The sequence below is a fragment of the Clupea harengus genome, chromosome 4 (assembly GCF_900700415.2).
Source record: "Clupea harengus chromosome 4, Ch_v2.0.2, whole genome shotgun sequence".
NCBI classification, from domain to species: Eukaryota; Metazoa; Chordata; class Actinopteri; order Clupeiformes; family Clupeidae; genus Clupea; species Clupea harengus.
The window spans coordinates 28733077-28755949 of record NC_045155.1 but is presented as its reverse complement, the minus strand read 5'-3'; the positions used below and the strand labels follow the sequence as shown (position 1 = coordinate 28755949).

Below are 22873 nucleotides of genomic sequence, written 5' to 3'. Positions count from 1 at the left end.
AATTTTAGCGTTCAGCAGAGATAACCACGTGGTGGATCTCTAACGAGGCAAGGATGGAAGTTTTGCAAGGTCGGAAGAAGCACAGTTCGACCCTTCTTATCACTTCTGGTCTAAACATGCTCTTGTACATATGCAGACTAAGTGGCACCTAATATTCTAAGTTACACACACACACAGAAAAGCCATTTCATAAACACATGATTCATACATTCTTAAGTAATTAACAGTGTTTGCAAATTATCTCCATCAATCCCTCCTTTTATCCGTTTCAATGGATAATTCAAAATCACAATCATCTTTCTTAATTCGTCAATTATCAATTTCAATGGATAACCTCAGTGTTTGCAAATTATCTCCATCAGAAGGATACTTGGAAGTATTTATAGGTCCCAACACAGCTCTGGACCACCACCGCTAGATGTATCTGCAATTAAGTCTGAATTCGTAGTTATGTAATGGCCAACAAAATCTCCAGAAAAAGAAAACTATAGGCAGAAACATTTTGTATTTCTTTATTTGAACATAAAGCACATTTCTATATAATGCACATAATCATTTGTCCTTGCTATCCCTTCTATTGTGAGCTATTTTAAATAGTTACTGTATATAGTTTACATAAGATCTCTGTTTCAGATTCACTCATTTCCATTCATTCAAGACCCTACTGAAGGATACACTGAAGTCATTATCACTCTAAACTGCATTTATTCTATTTAGAAATATTTAAGATTCAGTCCTGTTTGTTGTCATACATACTATTGATCAATGTTCAAAACATAAATTCCTCTTTATGGCATTACAGTACAGGTGAATATATTATATTTTAATACAAACAGCAAAAAATAAAATGTAGTCTTGTATGTCATTTACGTGTCATTTCTAACTTGGTAAAAAAAAATGCTGGTGATAGGTTCAAATTCACTCTCAAGTTATCTCAGGACTCAGGAGTTGTAGATCAGTATATTGATTCAATAACAATTGCAATCGGGCTCACTCACAGCACAAGGATGAAAGTGAAGCAATTTCACTTACATCGCACAGGGTTTATATACTTAAGATTTATCTACTCCTGACGCCATACATGACGTTTAACATCTCAGTCATAATAGCCACTCTTGACTAAGATCTCTAACTGAGCTTCCTGTCTTCCAAAGGATGTCAGTTCTACACAAGGTCAAAAAAGGCACAGTTCAACCCTCCCTATCACCACTGAACTCACCCAAACATAGACAAGAGGTTCCTTCACTTACGCATGTAGATCTTACACATATGCAGACTAAGTGGCGCCAGTGACTACTAATCAAAGTTACACATATACAGGAACACAGAAAAGCCATGTCCCTGCTTACATAAGCACATGATTCATACAAAGTAATCATTAATAAAATGCACTTGATTAGTATATTCTTAAGTCATTAACAGTGTTTGGAAATTATCTCCATCAGCTGGTTCAGCAGTAATTATGCATATTTTGCACATTTTGCAATATACATACATTAATTTGTACTTTAATATTTAAACTGCTGTGTGTGAGTCTGAAGCTCACTACAATAGCTTTCATTATTTGTCCTGTTTGATTGTTACAGCTGTGATTTCTTCAGAAGTGGTGATATGGTCGGGCTGTGAAAATAAAAGAATGTAAACATGGGGCCCAGGTCCTGATTCAGATAAACACAGACTCTCCTGATAGACAACATTCAGCCCATTTCTACGTCACATTGAGCAGCTTATGTGTTGAGGACCTCAGAATCCCTCTGTGTATCATTACTTTACAGATACATCACTGTACTCACACAACTATATGTCACTTCCAAGTACTTGCTGACACCATAACAGGGATCAGAGAAGACGGCGTTTGAAGCATCTAACGCACAAGACTTCCACCCATTGCATCTGCAGGGATTGGACAGATTAGAAAGCACACACATGATCATTTTAGTCTGGACACAAATGCAAACTGGGTGTGCCTGGGTATCAACACCAATGACTGGTGCTACAGCAACACAACCCTTGCTTTTGACTTTTTAAAGGCTATTTGTCAGCTTGAATTGAAAGACTCTGACCTGGAGCGTAGCTTGTCTGTTTGAGAGTCATAACAGTCTGAGGTTGTTGCGTCTATATTGGGGCAGGTCTGGCGATCCCTCCTTCCATAATTGGCGTGATGAATAAACAGGCTTCCCTTGGCTTGAGATGAATCAGCATTGAAATAACAATTATAAATTTAGCAAAACTCAGTTTTAAAAATACCGAAATAAAAATGTGAATGACTGGATATTTGTGTTATACATTTGACTTTTGGATATGTAATCTGGCATGTACAATCTGTACGTATGCATGCATGTCTGCTCAAGGCTTACCACAGCTGATAACACTCCGGGCATGTTCACACGTTACACTTCTTTCTGTGTGTCAAAAAGGAAGAACCATTTAGTATAACACCATAGAGGGTCAGTAGGTACGGTCACATTTGAAAAGCTTGTTGAAAATATATAGTCACAGACTGGGACGCATATGTAAGATACATTTAAGTATTTATAAGTCCCACGACAAGGATCAGAGAACACAGAGTTTGTAACGGGTACAGTACAACTAGACAGTCCATTGCACCTGTTAAAAACAATAATAGAGTGTTGGTGTTTTGATGTGCATGTGAGCATTAATGTGTAAAACATTCCAGGTATGTGCATTATTTTCAGGTTTGCTACCTGTCAGACATGATGCATCGAGACAGGTACTGTTGGCATCCGGTGTTTGAAAGCTTATACCATGGTTGTCCGCTGCTGCAGGTGGTGCTGTCACTACGTCCATACCTGGCTGAGATCACCTTGATGAAGGCCCCTCCTGTGGAAAGACACTCCGTTACAGAAATGTCTATTCAACAAACAGGAAGTTACTTTTCCAGGAATATGACTTAAAAATGTATGACCAAGTTATTTTGGATGACAACATCTGACAATAGATGTAATCTTCAACCAGTGGAAATGTGAGAAAGGTTACTGGACAGATTTTTATAGTGTTTAAATATTTAATTAGCTTGTTTCTTTGTTTATCGTTTGCATATACCGGTATAGCCCATGTATAGACCTATATGTCTTTGACATACCACAGGAGAGCTGTGCTTTGTCGCCTTCACATTCTGTAAAATTCTCGGCCTCTATGCCTGAAAACAAGAACAAGCAGCTTTGAGGATGGATAGGATGGACAAATAATACATCAAGTATTGAAACATAGAAATGGTATCAGCATCATCAATAGATAAATAATGTGTCTTACCATTCTGGCACAGGGCGATAAATGCTGGGGGGGAGAAATCATAGAATGTTAGAATTGTTCTGTTTACATCTATTAATTAAAAAAACTAGGAAACAAAAACAAATAGGACAATAATTTACAGATACAGTGATATAGGCCCAGTGATTTTAATGAATTTTGCTACAAGTAGATTTGCAACCCAGAGCACCGCTAAAGAACTGGTCTTGTACAGGCAACATACCAATGAGTCCGAAGAGTGTCTGTCCCTGCATTGTGAAAAGTCTCAGCTAGAGGAAGTGTTGTGCTTACTTAAATAGGCAAGGTACCAGCCTCTTATCAGGACACACTCCCATTAACTGGACTCCTGGCAAAATCCTTTCACCACCTTATTAACTGACCTCCTGGAAACCACCTGGAAGCTTTTGTTAGGGAATCGATTGTCCATCACTCTAAATTGTGAGATTACTGGGGTTTAATTTGCATTTATAGGTCCCAACACAGCGCTCTGAAAACACTTTGTTTGTGAATAGTGCAACACAATTTGACCATTGCATCTGTAAAAAAAAAATGAGCAGAAACGTAACTCAAGCAACTACGTATTATATATGTGTATAACTGTGCATAAGTGCATTACAGTACGTAACATTCCAGGTATGTGTGGAACTCGTATTGCATCTTTTTCATTGTGAGATCACTGGGGTTTAATTACAGTGCATGAAATGCCCTGTTGTTATTCGGTGGCTTCTTATTCTTTTTACCAATTTCTGTCCTTTCTTCTTCCTTTCTTAACTTTTGTATTTTATGCACTGGTATTTCCTTCAGGAAATGCATATTCTAGTTATTCTTTGTACCAAACTTCTGCTTAACGAAGAAACGTCCCATTTTTCTAAACTTTATACTTTTTAACACTAAACTCTTTTGTGAGTGTCGTGTAGTGCCACCACACAACCAACAACACCTTTTATACAGGCTGCACACAAGAACTTCTTTAAAACATGAAGATATATTCTTGGCTAGGTTGTTATCTTTGTCGGTTTGTGGTTACAGAAAAACTGACAGGGGGAAACCCAAAATAAATCAGGTAGCCAACCTTCAACTAAATGTTAGTCAAAGCATTGTTTGAACATTTTAAGCTGTCAACCATTCTCTCTTCAATTCCTTAATGTAAATAGGAATCAAGTTCCTGTACAACTGGAGAGCAATTCTACAGACAGTGCATTTCAACACTGCACAAATAGTGTTTCTGACAGCTGTGCAACCATTATTCACATTCATAAATGTGTTTAGGATATTTAGGTTTTGGAGACATAACTAATGCTTCAAAATATAAAATGTAACCTGACGAACATTATAGGAGGTTACTTGAATAGGTAATAAATGTAAGGTTACTTATTTATTAGCTAATTTACTGTTACAATAATCTGAAATGTAATACATGCATTTTATTGCATTATGCATACTGTTTAATTTCTATTCTCTATCAAAAGTTTAGTTATTGACTTCTATTTTATCAAATGTTTTGCAGTTCGCTGAATTTACGCTATAAGAGCACTGGCCATACTCATAAATTAACTGTTTAGCATAACTTTATTAAATATCATTAAACACCTTTGTAGGTACACTGGAATTCGTCCATTGTGGTTGACTTTAATCAGTAACTTGTCTATGGGTTACCCCGGAAACTACGTCAGGTTTTACCTGTCATAAAAATGTAACCTGATGCTTTTCTTAACCACGCCCACCTGAGCGTGGATAATAGCCGCATCTCCCCAGATGTGACTCTCTCTCTGTCGGCGCCCACCTGGCTAGGACCCCTCTCTCTCCCTCCGGGCATCGTCCGCGAGGAGCAAGCCTCTTGGACCTCCAACACCGCGTGAGCACACCGTCACACGGTGAAGAACTACTCTCTTTGTTCTCACGTCTTACGGCCGACACACGCCTAAGATCTCTGTCAACGAACTGCTCAGTGAGACGCAGTATGTTTAGCGAAAGCAGCTAACAACAGACCTGCTAGCTAACTCCACACAACGGGAACAGAAGGCAACTGCAACGTTCTGAGCGATCAAATCCTCCGACCTAAACTGCAGTAAAACAGAGACATCACAGCAAGGACAACTTTCTCCAGCTACGGACGGCATAATCTCTTCTGCCCTTTTCAACATCGGACTCGCCAGCACGACTCTTTTCATAAAGGACTGGTAACTCTGACATTAACTGGGCATTTAGCTATCTTAGCTATTCACAACCTGGCTAAGCATAAGACTGTTTACATGCCATTGTTCATGTGTTTCATATGTTTTGTTTACTGAACGTAACTGTGATATATATGTTCATTGTTAGCTGGTAGTTGGCTTCGCCACACCATCTAAGGGTTATCGTTAGGATTGCTTCTCAGACACATCGAGTCTTGCATGCATCACTAACCATTTCCCTCTTTCCTAACATGGCACCTTAATCGCGCACGATTACACATACATTGGCCTTCACATAGCCTCACACGCGAAGAGAATACTCGAACTTCGCGCTGCATATAGGCTCGTCCTTGTTCACATCACATGTATGTTCGCGTACGTGCACACACATGCACGCGGAACTACGGTGATCAGACAAAGGAACACACACACACATTCTTTCTGGCGCGCTCCTAACAGCGCAACCCCGAGCTCACAAGCTCACACACACACTCCCTCTCGATTACACATACACCCATTCCTTCAATTCATTGGTTAGTTACATTTAGCTAGATTACATATTGTGTGTTCTTTTCGTATCATTGTGTGAATAAATACTTTGATTTATATACGCTGGTTTATTTAATGTTGCACAAGAATGGACGTTGCCAACCTCTTCTATTCAGAATTCTAATGACCTTCAACTATACTATTAGTAAGGTAACTTTGGTTGTAGTTATTAATTTAATTATTAATCAGAGTTCCAAATTGATAGTATAATATATTTTATGAGACTGATATATTTAACGAGACTGATTTGTGGATTATCATTATTTTGACCACGTGGAGGACACTACACTTTGTGTGGCGCCCCCTAGGTGTTCAACTTAATTGATCTGCCTTTGTGTTGAATGGTTGATGCCTGTCCAATCGGGTGAGACTACCAACATATTGTTGCTGTTGCAAGGACAGCACCAGTGTGTCTTGGTGGCCCTCGCAAAGACGGTATCACAATTTACACACAATGTCACCCACATTCACCCGGCTCCTGCTCACAGGGTAAGTTACCTACATAGTCTGGTACTCCCATGTGAGGCTGGTACCAATTTCACCTACATAATTTGGTGCAGCCCGTGTGAGGATAGTACTGTTGGCAATCATTCATATTTGTGCAATATTAATGTCAGCTTAATTTCAGGCCAAATTCAGAATTTGATATTCTAGTGTTAGACTAGGCAAACAGTCGTAACACTCACTGCCACTAGTCTGCCATAGGACTAGGCACTAGCTTTACTTACAAATAAGTGCAAAGCTTTATATATCAAATTGAGCTCACAAGCTATTTGATATTTAATTAGTGAACAATCAATTTTTCCAGATCTTGGAAATCTTGGAACTTGCTATTGCTGCTAGCCATTCAGGTTAAACCTACTCTGTAGGAATTGTGAATTTCTGTCCAGCATTTGAATACCACGTATTCAATGCAACATTGTCAAGCTGTCAGAATTAACTGTGCTAAATCTTCTGCTTCCCCTTTTAACTAAGTCACAGCGTGCCACCGGCCCTGTGAAAGAGAGCTTCTACCTGACTGTTACTGCCATGCATTCCAGCCAGTGAAAGGAATAGAGACTGAGAGAGAGCCACAGCGTGCTACCGGCCCTGTGAAACAACTTGTGCACCTAGCTGTTACCACCACGTGTTCCAGCTTGAGTCTAGCCAAGGTAATATCCTGACTGTTACTGCCCTGCATCTCAGTTAGTGTGCCCAAACTTTTATGCCCACTAGAGCCACTAGATGGTGCTGTAGCTATACCTCATTCACAGGAAGCTACCCTCATAGCGTAGGTTACTACACTTTTAGGTTAGGCCAGTGTACTGCCCAAGTCACACTGCAAGGTGTCTGCCACTGCAACACCATAGCCAAACACCTAAGTTCAATCCTACTTTACCCTATTTTAGCTTACCCCTCTAGCTAAACCTAACAATGGATAACCCCTGTGTAGAGCAGTTTATCTCTTCCGTAGCACAAAGCCTGAAACCCGGCTACCCTGAACTCATTAACAGTTTGAGTTTCATTGAATGCAGGAAGGAGATAGACTCTCTACTAAGTAACAGGTATGATGCACAGACTGCATCCAAAGACCCATTGTTAACGTGCTTGCTACTGAACTTTCACAGGCAAACCAGCCTTGCCTTTCAGAGCAACGCAGCATTAGATAGGGAGGTAGAATACCTTAAAGCGCAGAATGCTAGTCTCCTCCACGAGGTACAGACAGCTAGCAAGAAAGCTATGCGCTACCTAGGAGACCTACACTCAACAGAGTTAGAACTCTGTTCACACAAGGAGGAGCTACTGAAGGTTAGGTCAGAACACCCTGCCCCACCACAGTCGTTCAGCCGATGTGAGTCAGGCTACTCTGATTCACACTCCTCCCTTGATGAAAGGTCTACCCCTCCTTCATTCAGATGGGAACACTTCCCAACTGACCCTCAGTCCTTGGGAATGAAGTCAGCTCCTCAACCTCTACTGAGAGACCGAGTTAACAGCCATATGACTTCCCATCTGCCCCTTACAGACACTGAAGAAACAGGTAGTTTATCCTCCAGTAGACATACTGCCCATACTTATTCTCAGCCTCTGATCCATAACACATTCGTCCGTGCCCTTCCTTCCGAAGGCAGGATTAGGTCATGTCCAGACTGTTCAGCCTCCTCTCCATACAGCCACGAGAGTGAGTACCGCTGTCCAGCATCTGCCTCTCACCCAGAGAGAAGCACATTAGCATGTGATAGACATGTCCGTTCCCATGCTAGAATTACCTCGCCTTCTTCAGAAAAGACCTCACAGAGTCCCCGTCTAGAAGTGCTTGAGCTCATAGCTAAGGACATTGAAATGTTTGACCCAGACAACTGTGATCAAGACATTGACGATTACGTTAGGGAACTAGACATCAACATGACTGACCTACCCAACGCAAACCAAAGGGAAAAAATTAAACTCATGTGGAAAACTAGCTCTAAAGCAGTCCACAAGTTTATTCAGGCACAACCTCCCCGTATCAGAGATGATTACGCAGATCTCTGTCATGCTTTAAAAGAAGAATACTCTTCTCCCGCTGACGAGATCGCATCGTTGGTTGCTGCCTCCCAAATTAAACACTCCCGTCGAGAACACCCTAGGGATTTTTATAAACGTTTGAGACATGCATACTTCCAGGGCAAGAATGCACCAGGCTTAGAAAGTTCCACTTTCAAGTCTCTGTTCTTGCGAAACCTGCATCCATGTGTGCGCACTCACGTTTCCCTCAGGACGCATCAAGGTAACCCCTCACTGAATGAGATCAGGAAGATGACACAGATGGCTTGGGAAACTGTTGTCAATTCCAAAGAAAGGGGAAAAACAACTGAGCCTGCCTGCTCAGATACCAGAGCGTCTCCCAAATTCACTGCCTCACAAGTTCACCCTCACTACAGATCAAAGGGGGGTGACAAACGGCCTCATAGGGACACTGAGCGTAACCGCCATGTCCATCATCAGCGTCGTAATGGGAATACATCCCCTAGAAGCAGTAGAAGGCCATATTCAGAAATAATGGCCCAGAAACATGACCTGCCCCTAGATTCGTCAGGTGATGACTACCGTTACACTGACCGTCTCTCAGACCATGGCCGCAAGGCTACAGACAGTGATAGTGCCTCTGACTGCCCCTCTGACTATGGTTACCCAGAGCGTTACAGCCCTGAGCCACGAGTCAGGCGACACTCCAAGCGCATGAACTCTAGAGTTCGTTAATAACTGTCTGTTGAGCCAAACAACACAAGCCACCCTGCACTGACAGTAAGACAACTGCTTGCTCAGGGATCTCACTTTTCTTGTAGTTGTATGGGCCAACTTGGATTTGTTAGCAACAGCAGCAACTTCCATTAGTCTGAACAGGTACTTCATTTGCAGTAGCACACTAGCTTCATACATCCCAGACAAAGCTAACCATGCACATGTCCACTTCCAACACAAGGCTAGGACATTACCATACTGCCACACAAAACCTTGATACAGCCATTTGAGCTTTAAGATTTTGAGAACATGATGACACCCTTCCGCAGCAGAACATGCCTGAAGGACAAAAACAGCAAAGGCTGCCAAGACTAGTCAGTCACTAGCCATCTACTAGTCAGTATTGTCATCCAATCTATTGAGTGGTCCAACAAACACACTCTTGGATTCTCCAGCAATGGTTTTATCATTGTATCAGGTGCCACTATCTCTGCATCTCAGCCCAACAAGTTGACATCACTAACATTTCCTATTCTCACTAACCCTGATGAGTAGATGACCCACTGGTTTATTTGTTGTATGCTATGTCATTGTCATTACTGTTTATTTGGACCTTGTCTTTTGTAACTTAATGATTTTGTACCTGCTTAGCCAGGATAGATAGTATCAACAAATGCCCAGTACTGATGTTACAACTTTGACTGTCTGACCAATGAACTTTTCCCACACATGGACTATGTACAGTTGTGCTCACTGGATCACACATCCGGTGCAATCCCGTGACCACAGGGGGGATGTAGGTACACTGGAATTCGTCCATTGTGGTTGACTTTAATCAGTAACTTGTCTATGGGTTCCCCCGGAAACTACGTCAGGTTTTACCTGTCATAAAAATGTAACCTGATGCTTTTCTTAACCACGCCCACCTGAGCGTGGATAATAGCCGCATCTCCCCAGATGTGACTCTCTCTCTGTCGGCGCCCACCTGGCTAGGACCCCTCTCTCTCCCTCCGGGCATCGTCCGCGAGGAGCAAGCCTCTTGGACCTCCAACACCGCGTGAGCACACCGTCACACGGTGAAGAACTACTCTCTTTGTTCTCACGTCTTACGGCCGACACACGCCTAAGATCTCTGTCAACGAACTGCTCAGTGAGACGCAGTATGTTTAGCGAAAGCAGCTAACAACAGACCTGCTAGCTAACTCCACACAACGGGAACAGAAGGCAACTGCAACGTTCTGAGCGATCAAATCCTCCGACCTAAACTGCAGTAAAACAGAGACATCACAGCAAGGACAACTTTCTCCAGCTACGGACGGCATAATCTCTTCTGCCCTTTTCAACATCGGACTCGCCAGCACGACTCTTTTCATAAAGGACTGGTAACTCTGACATTAACTGGGCATTTAGCTATCTTAGCTATTCACAACCTGGCTAAGCATAAGACTGTTTACATGCCATTGTTCATGTGTTTCATATGTTTTGTTTACTGAACGTAACTGTGATATATATGTTCATTGTTAGCTGGTAGTTGGCTTCGCCACACCATCTAAGGGTTATCGTTAGGATTGCTTCTCAGACACATCGAGTCTTGCATGCATCACTAACCATTTCCCTCTTTCCTAACATGGCACCTTAATCGCGCACGATTACACATACATTGGCCTTCACATAGCCTCACACGCGAAGAGAATACTCGAACTTCGCGCTGCATATAGGCTCGTCCTTGTTCACATCACATGTATGTTCGCGTACGTGCACACACATGCACGCGGAACTACGGTGATCAGACAAAGGAACACACACACACATTCTTTCTGGCGCGCTCCTAACAGCGCAACCCCGAGCTCACAAGCTCACACACACACTCCCTCTCGATTACACATACACCCATTCCTTCAATTCATTGGTTAGTTACATTTAGCTAGATTACATATTGTGTGTTCTTTTCGTATCATTGTGTGAATAAATACTTTGATTTATATACGCTGGTTTATTTAATGTTGCACAAGAATGGACGTTGCCAACCTCTTCTATTCAGAATTCTAATGACCTTCAACTATACTATTAGTAAGGTAACTTTGGTTGTAGTTATTAATTTAATTATTAATCAGAGTTCCAAATTGATAGTATAATATATTTTATGAGACTGATATATTTAACGAGACTGATTTGTGGATTATCATTATTTTGACCACGTGGAGGACACTACACTTTGTGTGGCGCCCCCTAGGTGTTCAACTTAATTGATCTGCCTTTGTGTTGAATGGTTGATGCCTGTCCAATCGGGTGAGACTACCAACATATTGTTGCTGTTGCAAGGACAGCACCAGTGTGTCTTGGTGGCCCTCGCAAAGACGGTATCACAATTTACACACAATGTCACCCACATTCACCCGGCTCCTGCTCACAGGGTAAGTTACCTACATAGTCTGGTACTCCCATGTGAGGCTGGTACCAATTTCACCTACACCTTGGTTCAGCAACATGGTGACACATTGGAATTGAGTGATAGAGATTAAATGTATCCTTAAAGAAGGAGCAACACAAGACATATATTAAAGCCTGTACTGATTTGTCATGGAATGGCAGACAACACCAAGATTGCAGGGAGATGAAAGTTTAATGAACCAGCCAGTACAGGGTTAACAGGGGAAAACCCACCCTGAATCAGGTGACCAACCCTCAACTAAATGTTAGTCAAAGCATTGTTTGAACATATTAAGCTGTCAACCATTCTCTCTTCAATTCCTAAATGTAAATAGGAATCAAGTTCCTGTACAAATGGAGATCAATTCATTGTGACAGTGCATACACAGTGTACTATATCACAGCTGTGCAACCATTATTCACATTCATAAATGTTTTTGGTTTTGGAAACATAACTAATGCTTCAAAATATAAAATGTAACCTGACAAACATTATAGGAGGTTACTTAAAGAGGTTATAAAAGTAAGGTTACTTACTTTTAGCTGACATTTAATAAATGCATTTTGTTGCATTATGCATACTGTTTAATTACAGTGCATGAAATGCCCAGTATTGTTGTTCCTAGGCTACTTATACTTCTTCTTCTGCTTCTTCTTCTTCTTCTTTGTACCAAACTTCTGCGCTTAATTCAGCTCAAACCGCTTAAAGTGGCATTATGTAGGAATTGCTAATCGCTAATGAGATGCTAGCGGCTAAACCTAGCGAAACCTCTTGAAATTGGCTTACTTTGACACTATGACAAACTAGTGAGTCAACAACTTTCCTAACACAGACACACATCAAGCAAGTGCAGCACAAGACAAAGCAAGATGGCAAATAAGCTACTTACTAGTTCGGCAGACAGTAGTAACCGGGCGGCTTCAGGCAAACCTTAATAACCCAGTAATATGCCTATGGACCCTGGTATGGCAATGGCACGGATGCGATTCTCCATATTAAATGTCATTGTAGCGCCCCAATTTTTTTAAGCTGTTATTTTAAGGTAAAACTGCTAATCCTAACCTAACCCTGAAGTACTTTCTCCTTTCAAGGAACAACAAGTTACGAATACAGTAAACAGAAGAAACAACCTACCAGACAAAAACATTATAATAATGATAAAAATAAAATAAATTATATAAAATGAAACACTCAAAACTAGATGGCACGCTCATTGGTACATAGGCAATACATATTATCACTGGGCTATAGTAAGTGGATACAAGGTCCTCTGTTGAATGAGTCATTTTGATCCCCAAATAAGTCAAACTTGATGTATTTTTAAATGTGGTTTGTATTGGGGGATGTATCCTTTCACCATCCTTTGAACCTGTGTCCCCTCGGGCAATGTAAGTAGGGGGCTTGGCCTACCAATAGCCCCCCTTGTTCAAAGTGGGGAATGACAGAAAAAGTTTGAGAACCACTGCGGTAGTTGAAGATGGAGAGAGCTGAGGGATTGTTGGGCGGAAAGTTTCTGTTTAATAGGCAAAATTACGGAACAATCGACAAAACTAAAGTTGTATGTAGCATTTGTCAAATTGAATTTAGCTATCACAGAAGCAGCTCGTCTTTAAGTTATCACCTTAATGCAAAGCACCCGACAGAAAGCAGTCCCAGGTTAGATGGTGGCCAACCCACACTCTACGACTTCTCTAGTAAAATAACTAGACCAGTCCGTGAAAAGGTTACCAACGCTTTAGCAGTTTGGGTTGCCGGTGACTGTCGGACCATCAACATAGTTAAGGACGTTGGGCTGACTGAGGTGATTCGAATTGCTTCAGGAGACAACTCTTATGATTTACCGTTGAGGGGCACCATTGTGTCTCGCGTACATTCCTTTTATGACGGCGAGAGAGCATGAAAAATTCAGCTCCTCGAGCAAGCTGCCACCGTCACCCTTACTGGTGACCACTGGACATCAGTCAGCAATGACAATTACCTGGGTGTCACAGCTCATTTGATTGACAATGTATGGAAATTGAGATATTTTTCATTGGAAGTAAAAAAAAAACCCCAGACAAACAAACTTTTAATCGCGATTAATCTAGATTAATGAATTTCAAAATGTGAGATTAATTACTTAATTTTTTTTATCTATTGACAGCCCTATTTTATATACAAACAGCAAAAAAAGAAATGTAGTCTTGTATGTCATACGTGTAATTTCTAACTTAACTTGAAAAAATATTTTGCAATGTACATACATTAATTAGTACTGTAATATTTACACTGCTGTGTGTGTGTGAAGCTCACAACAAAAGCTCTCATTATTTGTCCTGTTCTGCAGAGGTGATATGGTCGTTCTGTGAAAAAAAATAAAAGAATGTAAACATGGGGCCTCGGTTCTGATTCAGGTAAACACAGACTCTCCTGATAGACAACATTCAGCCCATTTCTACAACCTGTGTGTGTGTATGTGTGTGTGCGTGCGTGCGTGCGTGCGTGTGTGTGTGTGTGTCAGGCATAATGTTGGTTGGTGGAGTTGTTAGAGAGGTTGGTGTATGCAGCCTGTCCATATGAGTGCCCAGACTGCAAGTGCTTGAATCGTTAAGTCCACTGTTTTACGTCTTCCATCAGGTTGGCACTGCCTTGTATTAGTCCTTTATAAGCTACGTACCGTTATTTTTTTTGACTACTGTTAAGTTAAAATTAACTATCTGCGTGCTGGTTTACAGAGAAATCAGAGTAATCGGACCACCACACGTAGCACTTGGTTTGATACAGCTGAGTTTACTGGTTTTAAGATTGGACAAGATTCAGCCGGAGATGCAGAGTTCACAATGGCTCTGTCACCCACGGCTGGAGAACGCGTTCTGAATTTTACATGTGATAACAATGGTTTATAAGTCCAGTCTTCACTGATGGTGCTTCCTGGGCCCCACACGTATACGCCTCTCTGTGACTTGCATGTTTCAGTCGTAATTTCTGGCCTGACAATTAAGTTTCTGTGAATCTCCACTCCCTGGTACAGATCGTCTCCCTATCTCCTCTGTCTCCTGCCCAGGGTGCCCTATGACCTTGGAATTTATGTCACTGGTCATTCTTGAACTTGAAAGCAGTTCTTTGAATGTTATCTTAGGCCCCTCTGTCTGAAACCTGCTTTCCAACTGCTCAGTTATACTGGTTAAATGGGCATACATTGTTAATAGAAATAAAATGTTAATAAATTCATACCTAAACTGAATTTATCTTACACTACTTGAATCACTTTGCAAATATGAATGTAGCTGAATTACCAGTAAGCTACTGCAAAATGTAGGTACAAAACTAGTTGAACTACATGCAGTTCACTACTCCCGAACACTGTGCAGGATACTCCTGTGTTTCCTCGCTCATAGGCCATTTGTAGTTTAACCTAAAATGGCCTAGACAGCCATGATGGCTTTTCTATCTATTTTCTAGCTAGAATAAAATTTGTTAATCAAGATCATGTTTATTTATCTCAAACGTTTTCCTTCATCTCTGTCAGAGCCATAAAGCTCTAAAGGCCCATTATTTTTGTGATTTGCTTCCTTGTGATAGCTTACACGTGCAGGCTCTGTTGTCATAGGGGGGGGGGGTCACCTGAAGAATATGACATGATGTTAAAACACACACACCATTAATGGTCACCCCATGCCACTCATCTGATTTTTGACTTTGACATTTGTGTTGATTCATAGATATATATGTTTAAGCCCAGGCAAGGCTAGATACTGAGAGTGCTGGTGCTTGTCTGACTGATTCATTTGATCAGTGCCCATTCCTCTCTAAGCTATACAAATAGATGTATGCCCCCTTCTTTAAAATGTGGTGTGGCTATTTTGTGTCATTAATGTTATGTTTAGCGTATATTTTCTTCCTGTTAGGATTGTACATTTTGTTTTCACCTCTTGCTATATGATTCTTTGAGTATCTATGATTTTCCACATCACTGACCTCCTCTCCTCTCCTCTCCCCTTAACCTGCATTAGTGTGTATAAAATTCCAGGTATGTGCATTATTTTCAGGTTGTGCTACCTGTCAGACATGATGTGTTGAGACAGGTACTGGTGGTATTGGGTGTTTGAAATCTGATTTGATGGGTGTCCACTGCAGGTGGATGTTTCACTCCGTCCATAGCTGGCTGATTCCACCTTGATGAAACCCAATTCTGTGAAATGACACTCAGTTACACAAATCTCTATTCAACAAACAGGAAGTTCCTTTTCCAGGAACATGATCAATGCAGCATGAAGGGAGCAATCTCAGTCCCTGGGTTTCACTTTCCCTGGAGTGCCAATGGTCATAAATGTATGAGCTCTGAGGTACTTTGGATGACCACATCTGTCAAGAGATTTAATCTGCTGCCAATGGAACTATGAGATGGTAGTAGGTTTACTGAACAGGTTTTAAAGGTGTTTAAATGTTTTGTTTGTTTAATTGTTTCTTTGTTTATCATTTGCATTTATAGCCCATGTATAGACCTTTTTGACATACCACAGGAGAGATGTGCTGTATCGCCTACACAGGCTGTGGATCTCTTGGGCCTGAAAACAAGAAAAAGCAGCTTGGAGGATGGACAAAAAATAAATCAAGTATTGAAACATAGAAAATTACTTTTATCATCAATAGATTAATTATATGTCTTACCATTCTGGCACAGGACAATGAATGCTGGGGGAAAAGTGTGTAATTTTACTTCTTCTATTTACATCACATCTTTCAAAAAACAAACTAACAAAAACAAATAGGCCAATAATTTAGCAACACCGTGATGTAGGCCTAATTTTGCTACAAGTAGAATGGCAACCCAGAGCACTTCCCAAGAACTGGTCTTGTACAGGCCACATACCAATGAGTCAGAAGAATGTCTGTCCCTGCATTGTGAAAAGTGTCAGCTAGAGGAAGTGTTGTGTTTGTTTAAATAGGCAAGGCACCAGCCTCTTATCAGGCCACACTCCCATTAACTGGACCCCTGGCAAAATCCTTTCACCAGGAAACCACCAGAAATCTGTTGTTAGATGAGATAAGACTTTGTGTGATAATCAGCAGCAGAAAGACAGATGAAGAAATATATGTAAATATGAATAAATAAAAAAGTACAATAAAAAACAAATCAGCTACAACAAGGAATGATAGTGTGCACTAAACAGGCTCATGTATTTGCAGTGTCCAAATATACATGTAGTGCAAAATGCCATGATAAAGAGCAAATAAACAAATTATCACAGGTTCATGTATTTAAAGAGATTGAAGTGTCCAAAGTGTATATAATTGCAGTTGTAGAGTGTCCTGGGGAGGTGCAAAAAGAGTCTCAGGTGCGGTGGTGCAGCCAGATGGCTGTCGGCACAAAGGAGTGCCTGAATGGCCTGGTCTTGCACATGGGGGAGATGAGGCCGTGGTGAAAGGTGCTCCTCATCTGCCTCAGCTCATCATAGAGGAGATGGAAGAGGTTGCCCTGTGTGATCTGGATTTTGTACCACCATCATCCTCTCCACCACTGCCTCCACACTGTCCCGTTTCAGTCCAACAAAGCCTTCCTCACCAGCTTGTTAAGTCTGTTGGTCTCCCCAGCCTTGATGCCGATCCATATAATGCAATAGGCTGTATTATGCTGCCAATTAATTTGGACCAGATAGTGATTGGTATGTTTATATAGTAAAAAAAATCGATTTTCTAGCATACAGTGCTCTACTGCTTTTCTTTGTGCGCATTGACTGCCTTGCTGAAACTTCCTGATGTCTTGAAGGGTAAGTCCAGGAGCTGTAGATTGGTCCAGCTGCACCACTAACTCATTAATGTGTAGATGACGAAGAGTGTAGATGACGAAGAGTGTAGATTACGAAGAGTGTTGATGACGAAGAGTTTAGATGACGAAGAGTGTTGATGACGAAGAGTTTAGATGACGAAGAGTGTAGATGACGAAGAGTGTTGATGACGAAGAGTTTAGATGACGAAGAATGTAGATGACGAAGAGTGTTGGACTCACTCCACGTCTCTGTTGTTGCCCATTTTTACTTGAATATACTTGAATATATTAATTTAATCACATCAGACACCACTTTCTAAAATGTTTGTCACGTAACATGTGTGGCAAATAGAATGATTCATCATTTAGAATATTGAAAGCAAGCAAATATTTTTCATTTTTTTGTGTCTTTTACATGTTTACTGATTAGGGTGTGTGGGTGTAAATATGATATGTGGTAAGCTGGTTTGGGAGAAAGTCAAGTTGATTTTTACTCAGGGCATTGATTGTGTTTGTTAAGGAAGGTTTGAATTCTTGAAAAACTCACAGTGAGATTGAGTCATTTGAGCAGAGCTCTCTGCAGCTCTGGTGTGCTGTAAGGTGTTGTCTAGACTTACAGTATACAAGAAAAAAAAGAATGTAAAGATATGTCATTGTTTGTTCAACTCACAGTGTGAGAATAACTGCACATGTGAAGATGTGTGTTCTGGCAAGCTCTGTTATCATTATTATTATTAATAATACTATTAATAATAATCCTTAAGTGTGTGTGTGTCTCTGTCTCTCTCTCTCTCTCTCTGTTTGTGTGTGTGTGTGTGTTTCTGAGTCACATCCTGTGAATCTTGTTTGTATGTTGATGTAATGTTACAAGGTGCCACAAGGTACTCCCACAGCTGATAACAGTATAGTTGAATTCAGACGTGACATATCTTCCTGTATATCAAACAGGGATTACTTAAGCAATATAGTACGAGTGCGAGTGGGGTAGGTAAGGGATATTCCCACGGGTGGTGTTGGGCCGTAGCCACGAGGCCGGAGGCCGAGTGGCGCAGGCAACAAGACCCGTGGGAATATTCGTTACCTACCCCTCTCGCACTCGTACTATACTGCTTTTATAAAACAATTTTATAGTCAACCAATTAACATTTAAACACGAAGTTATTGATTAAAAAATGTTTATTTCGCCATTGTTTCTCCGCAACAAAAAAATAGTTCCATTGTCAACGTCTTTTGGAATTATAAGAACTTTGAATTAACGGCTATCACTTAATTGACCGATCGCCAGGGCCCCGCCCCCTTAGTTACTGTTGCTACGTCCGACACAATTCCCGGAACTGTCAAGCTAAAAGCCATGGCGAGTACGGGGACAAGCGCTATAGCTGTCAGTGTGAGTGATGATTTTTGGAGTAATACCTCCACGATATCCTCCAGATCAAGGCAAAAGGGACTGCAGTATGCAGTGGAAGGATATCCAAAATATTAAGATCAACAACGAAGTGGACACAACAATAATCGAAGCAAAAGTATACAGGTCTCAATAAAAAAAAATGAGAAACCCTACGACCTCTTCATTAAATGCAACCAGCACAAACCTTGTAGACTAGTCATGTTATTTCACCACTGGGTAAGATATGTATATAATATTTCAAGCTAGCTAATAACCTACAAAGATTCTTTATTCTTATTATTTATTCCGTCTCTGGCGAGACACTCTGGTACTGGAGGTATCTATCGATCTAGCTAGCTAGGATGGCGACAATCTAGAGAACAGTACAGTAACGTACCAGTGTGGATCAAGATAGCTGCTAGTGACGTTATTGTTCAAGGGATGTGTGTGCATGTTGCTGAAAGTATTTCACAGTCACTGTAGTGATAACTTGCTTGTAAAATGATGATCCTGATGTAATGCTATGGCTTTGTATCAGATCGCCAGGTTATTGCTCTCAGGTTGTGCCTTATGCATACCTTGGGATACTCAGGAGTAGGTTGCCCATTCACAAAATGCCACAAAGATTAAAATAAAACAACTTCATAATGGCCTTTTGTTCAACATTGATACAGTATGTTAAGCTCGAGCTAGTCTCTCCAACTAAAGTGTTAATGTTAAAATCAAAATGTTAATGTTACCGTCTGTAAAATTGCACACTGAGCTATCCTAGCTAGCGATGTTGATGTTACCGTCTGTAAAATTGCACGCTGAGCTATCCTAGCTAGCGATGTTGATGTTACGTCTGTAAAATTGCACGCTGAGCTATCCTGGCCAGAGATAGCAAACGCCAGCAGCATAAATACAAAGTGTTCGTTAAAAGTTCTGTTCAATGTTGTATCAAGCATAAATACAAAGTGTTCGTTAAAAGTTCTGCAATGCTGGCGTTTGCTATCGCTAGCTAGGATAGCTCAGAGTGCAATTTTACAGACGGTAACATTAACATTTTGACGGTAACATTTTGATTTTAACATTAACACTTTAGTTGGAGAGACTAGTTATGTACTTGTAGTGGTAATAATACAAGTTGTCATGAACCATAACTGTTTGGGGATGTTCTCTCCACTAGACAGTTAGTTATCATACCTAGCGATAGCGTAGTTCGCTAGATAGATATCATAGCTAGCTGCAAGCAGCTTCATTTACTTTGGAGCAGACATATGTGTGTTTTTCGATATAATGAGGTGGGAGTGGGGTCTCCCACACTGTTTAATGCACCGCCGGCACCTTTCCTCTTGTGTTTTGAGCTTTGGAAATGCGGGGGAAAAAACACGCATCCCTCTAATCTCTGTGACAGATCTAAAAGTCCCGTAAGCACACTGCTTCACCATGCTGCTCAGACCTCAAAGTTGTCGGACCTTCTTCTCTTAGTAGCGGTTGCTAAGGTATGATTGGACGAGGGCCGTTCTAGGGAGGAGTTTCGCGATCGGTCAATTGTATCAACGTGCTATAGAATGTTTCATCACGGAGTGATTTATTATTAGCTGTGAAAAGTCCGAGTTGGGATGTCCTGGGATATTCCAACTCATGGAACGTCTCTCGTCCAATCAGAAACAGCTAAATAATTCAATAGAACCCAATACGACAATTCACCGTGACGTCACAACAACAAATAACTTACTTCCGGGTGGCAAACGTCGCCCCTGCCCATAGTAAACCTTAACAAATCAACAGGATTTTCCATGTAATTTAACCAAGGTACGAACACGTTTAATCATAATTGTGAATATGATAACATCACAATTTATGAGTATGATCTTGTGAACTGAAAAACGAGACGTTCCCGATGTCGTTGCTGTTGATATTTGTTAGCGAGTAACGGTCATATTGTATCAAACTCGTAGTGACTGAGATCGCTACAATATCCAACTTAACGATGGACGATTTTCAGGACTGTTTGTAGCTTTCCAGCTATCTGTCTGGACACAAGATTTTTTCCACACAGATATTAATAAAGTACCTACCTATCTATCTTATTGACAGTATTGAAAACTTTGGCATTGTATTGTAGATGAGCAGTTTTGAGGATTTGTGCTCTCTTAGCTAACTCCAGTCCAACCGCATCTGCTAACTCAGGTCCCAGGTGTTGTTATTGGGCAAAATCAGTGTGGTCAGCATCAGGGTTTGGCCGACCTGCATTATAAAAAAAAGATTTGAGTAACTGTATCATAGCCAAGCCAGATCACCCCACTGTGTGTGGTTTGTTTATTTACAACAACAGGACTAGCATTCTCACGCTAGCAAGCTTGCACGATATGCTACCTTTATGCTACCCAACAGCAACCCAACAAAAACGTTTTATAAATGACCTGTGAGAAAATGTCTTCCGCAAATCCGGTCATTAGTGGTTGGTTGCCAGCCTGTCCAGTTTGGTACCGTTAGATGCAACGAGACCGCCCGGTAAACGTACTAAGGCTGGATCTGTGCTAGCGTTATCCACCCGTCTTAGTCTCTGTATCTAGTGGTTCCGTATTACAACCCCAAACACAACACGTTTTCGGCATGACGTTAATCGATTCGTAAATGAACTAGTGTACTGTCCTCGTTGAGGTGTGATAACTTCAACTAGACAGCGAGCTAAACTCTCTTAAATTCATAAAGATGAAGAATGTCTTGTATTCTTGTTTGCAGATTTATTCTTCAAATTTTACCGAATCCACGACAATAAATTCAAGTGATCAAAGGGTGAAAGAGAGTGAAACTAGAACAGAAAAAGCAAAATGTTGCAATTAGCCAAGTCACCTAGTTCCATGAAGTAAAGAAAGGACATGTTAAGCGAACTGTTAACATTTCCTAATAGCATCCACGTTTTAACATAGCCTTTTTAGCATTATAACTACGTTTTTAAACAATGAAATTAACTTAGATATAACAAGATACAGCGATGCCTCTGCTGGGGAATCAACCTGTAAGAAGGAATCTCTCCGGCGAAATGACTGTCAGCTTGCCGTTTCCAAATTATTCTGAACAATTTTACCTGCCTACTTCCTGCACAGCTCAAAATTACAACGTCAAAATCAAAGTCTGGATGAAACTGATTTTTTTTTTACAAATTCGACAAGTCAAATTAAATGCCTGGAGGCAGAACAACTGTAAACTACTATGTTATGCTACTATGCTACTATACTAACAGCTGTTGACAGGATGACAGTTAGCCACCCGGAAGTACCTTGGCAACCTTTGTTTACCAACATTCTGATTAGGTCTATTGTTTTATAACACTTAATGGAATTGCTTGTTTCTGTCTGGAGATGTTGAAATATTCTTCCTCATATAGTCTGCCTCTGATGGGGGAATATAAACAGCACAGAGGTCAATTGTAAATGTAGAAATGCCTATGGTATCTTGCATTGCCAGATGTGATATTTTTTCCATTTCAACGACTGACATGTGTTCAGCTAATTCAATTTTGCACCACACCAAGATACCACCTGAATCTCTGCCATGGTGTCATTTTTTTACATTTTATTGAGAGCACTATAATCTCTGGTGCAAACTGAGTGCTGTTTCTTTAAGAGGCTAATATCATTTGGTGTTGTCTGGACTTATCTTGTATATTTGATTGTTTGTTCAACTCACAGTGTGAGAATAACTTCACATGTGAAGATGTGTGTTCTGGCAAGCTCTGTTATCATTATTATTATTAATAATACTACTAATAATAATTCTTAAGTGTGTGTGTGTGTGTGTTTCTGATTCACATTCTGTGAATCTTGTTTGTAAGGTGCCACAAGGTGCTCCCACAGCTGATAACAGTATAGTTGAATTCAGACGTTACATAACTTCCTGTATATCAAACAGGGATTACCACTTAGTGTAACACAGAGGGTCAGTAGGTATAGATGGATTTAAAAAGTTGCATTGTTAAATTGAGCTGAATAATTGTAAATATGTAGTGAGACTTACTAAAAAGTATGCATATGAATGTGGCACGCCAGCGCTGAACCCAGCTAATGCCACGTCCCCTTTGACTTCAGCTAACGCACCTCCTGAATACTGATCACGCCCAC

General features: G+C 40.8%; 1 long non-coding RNA gene and 1 pseudogene across 1 annotated transcript; both read right to left on the bottom strand.

The window, feature by feature from the left end:
* Window positions 1-498: 498 nt before the first annotated feature.
* LOC122132856 lies at window positions 499-3233 on the bottom strand (annotated as a pseudogene).
* An 11989-nt stretch (window positions 3234-15222) lies between these two features.
* On the bottom strand, window positions 15223-18086 carry LOC116220374. Its single transcript, XR_004163615.2, has 3 exons — window positions 16279-18086; window positions 16126-16175; window positions 15223-15799 (listed from the first exon to the last, which is right to left on the bottom strand). It is a non-coding gene; the product is annotated as an uncharacterized LOC116220374 (long non-coding RNA).
* Window positions 18087-22873: the final 4787 nt, after the last annotated feature.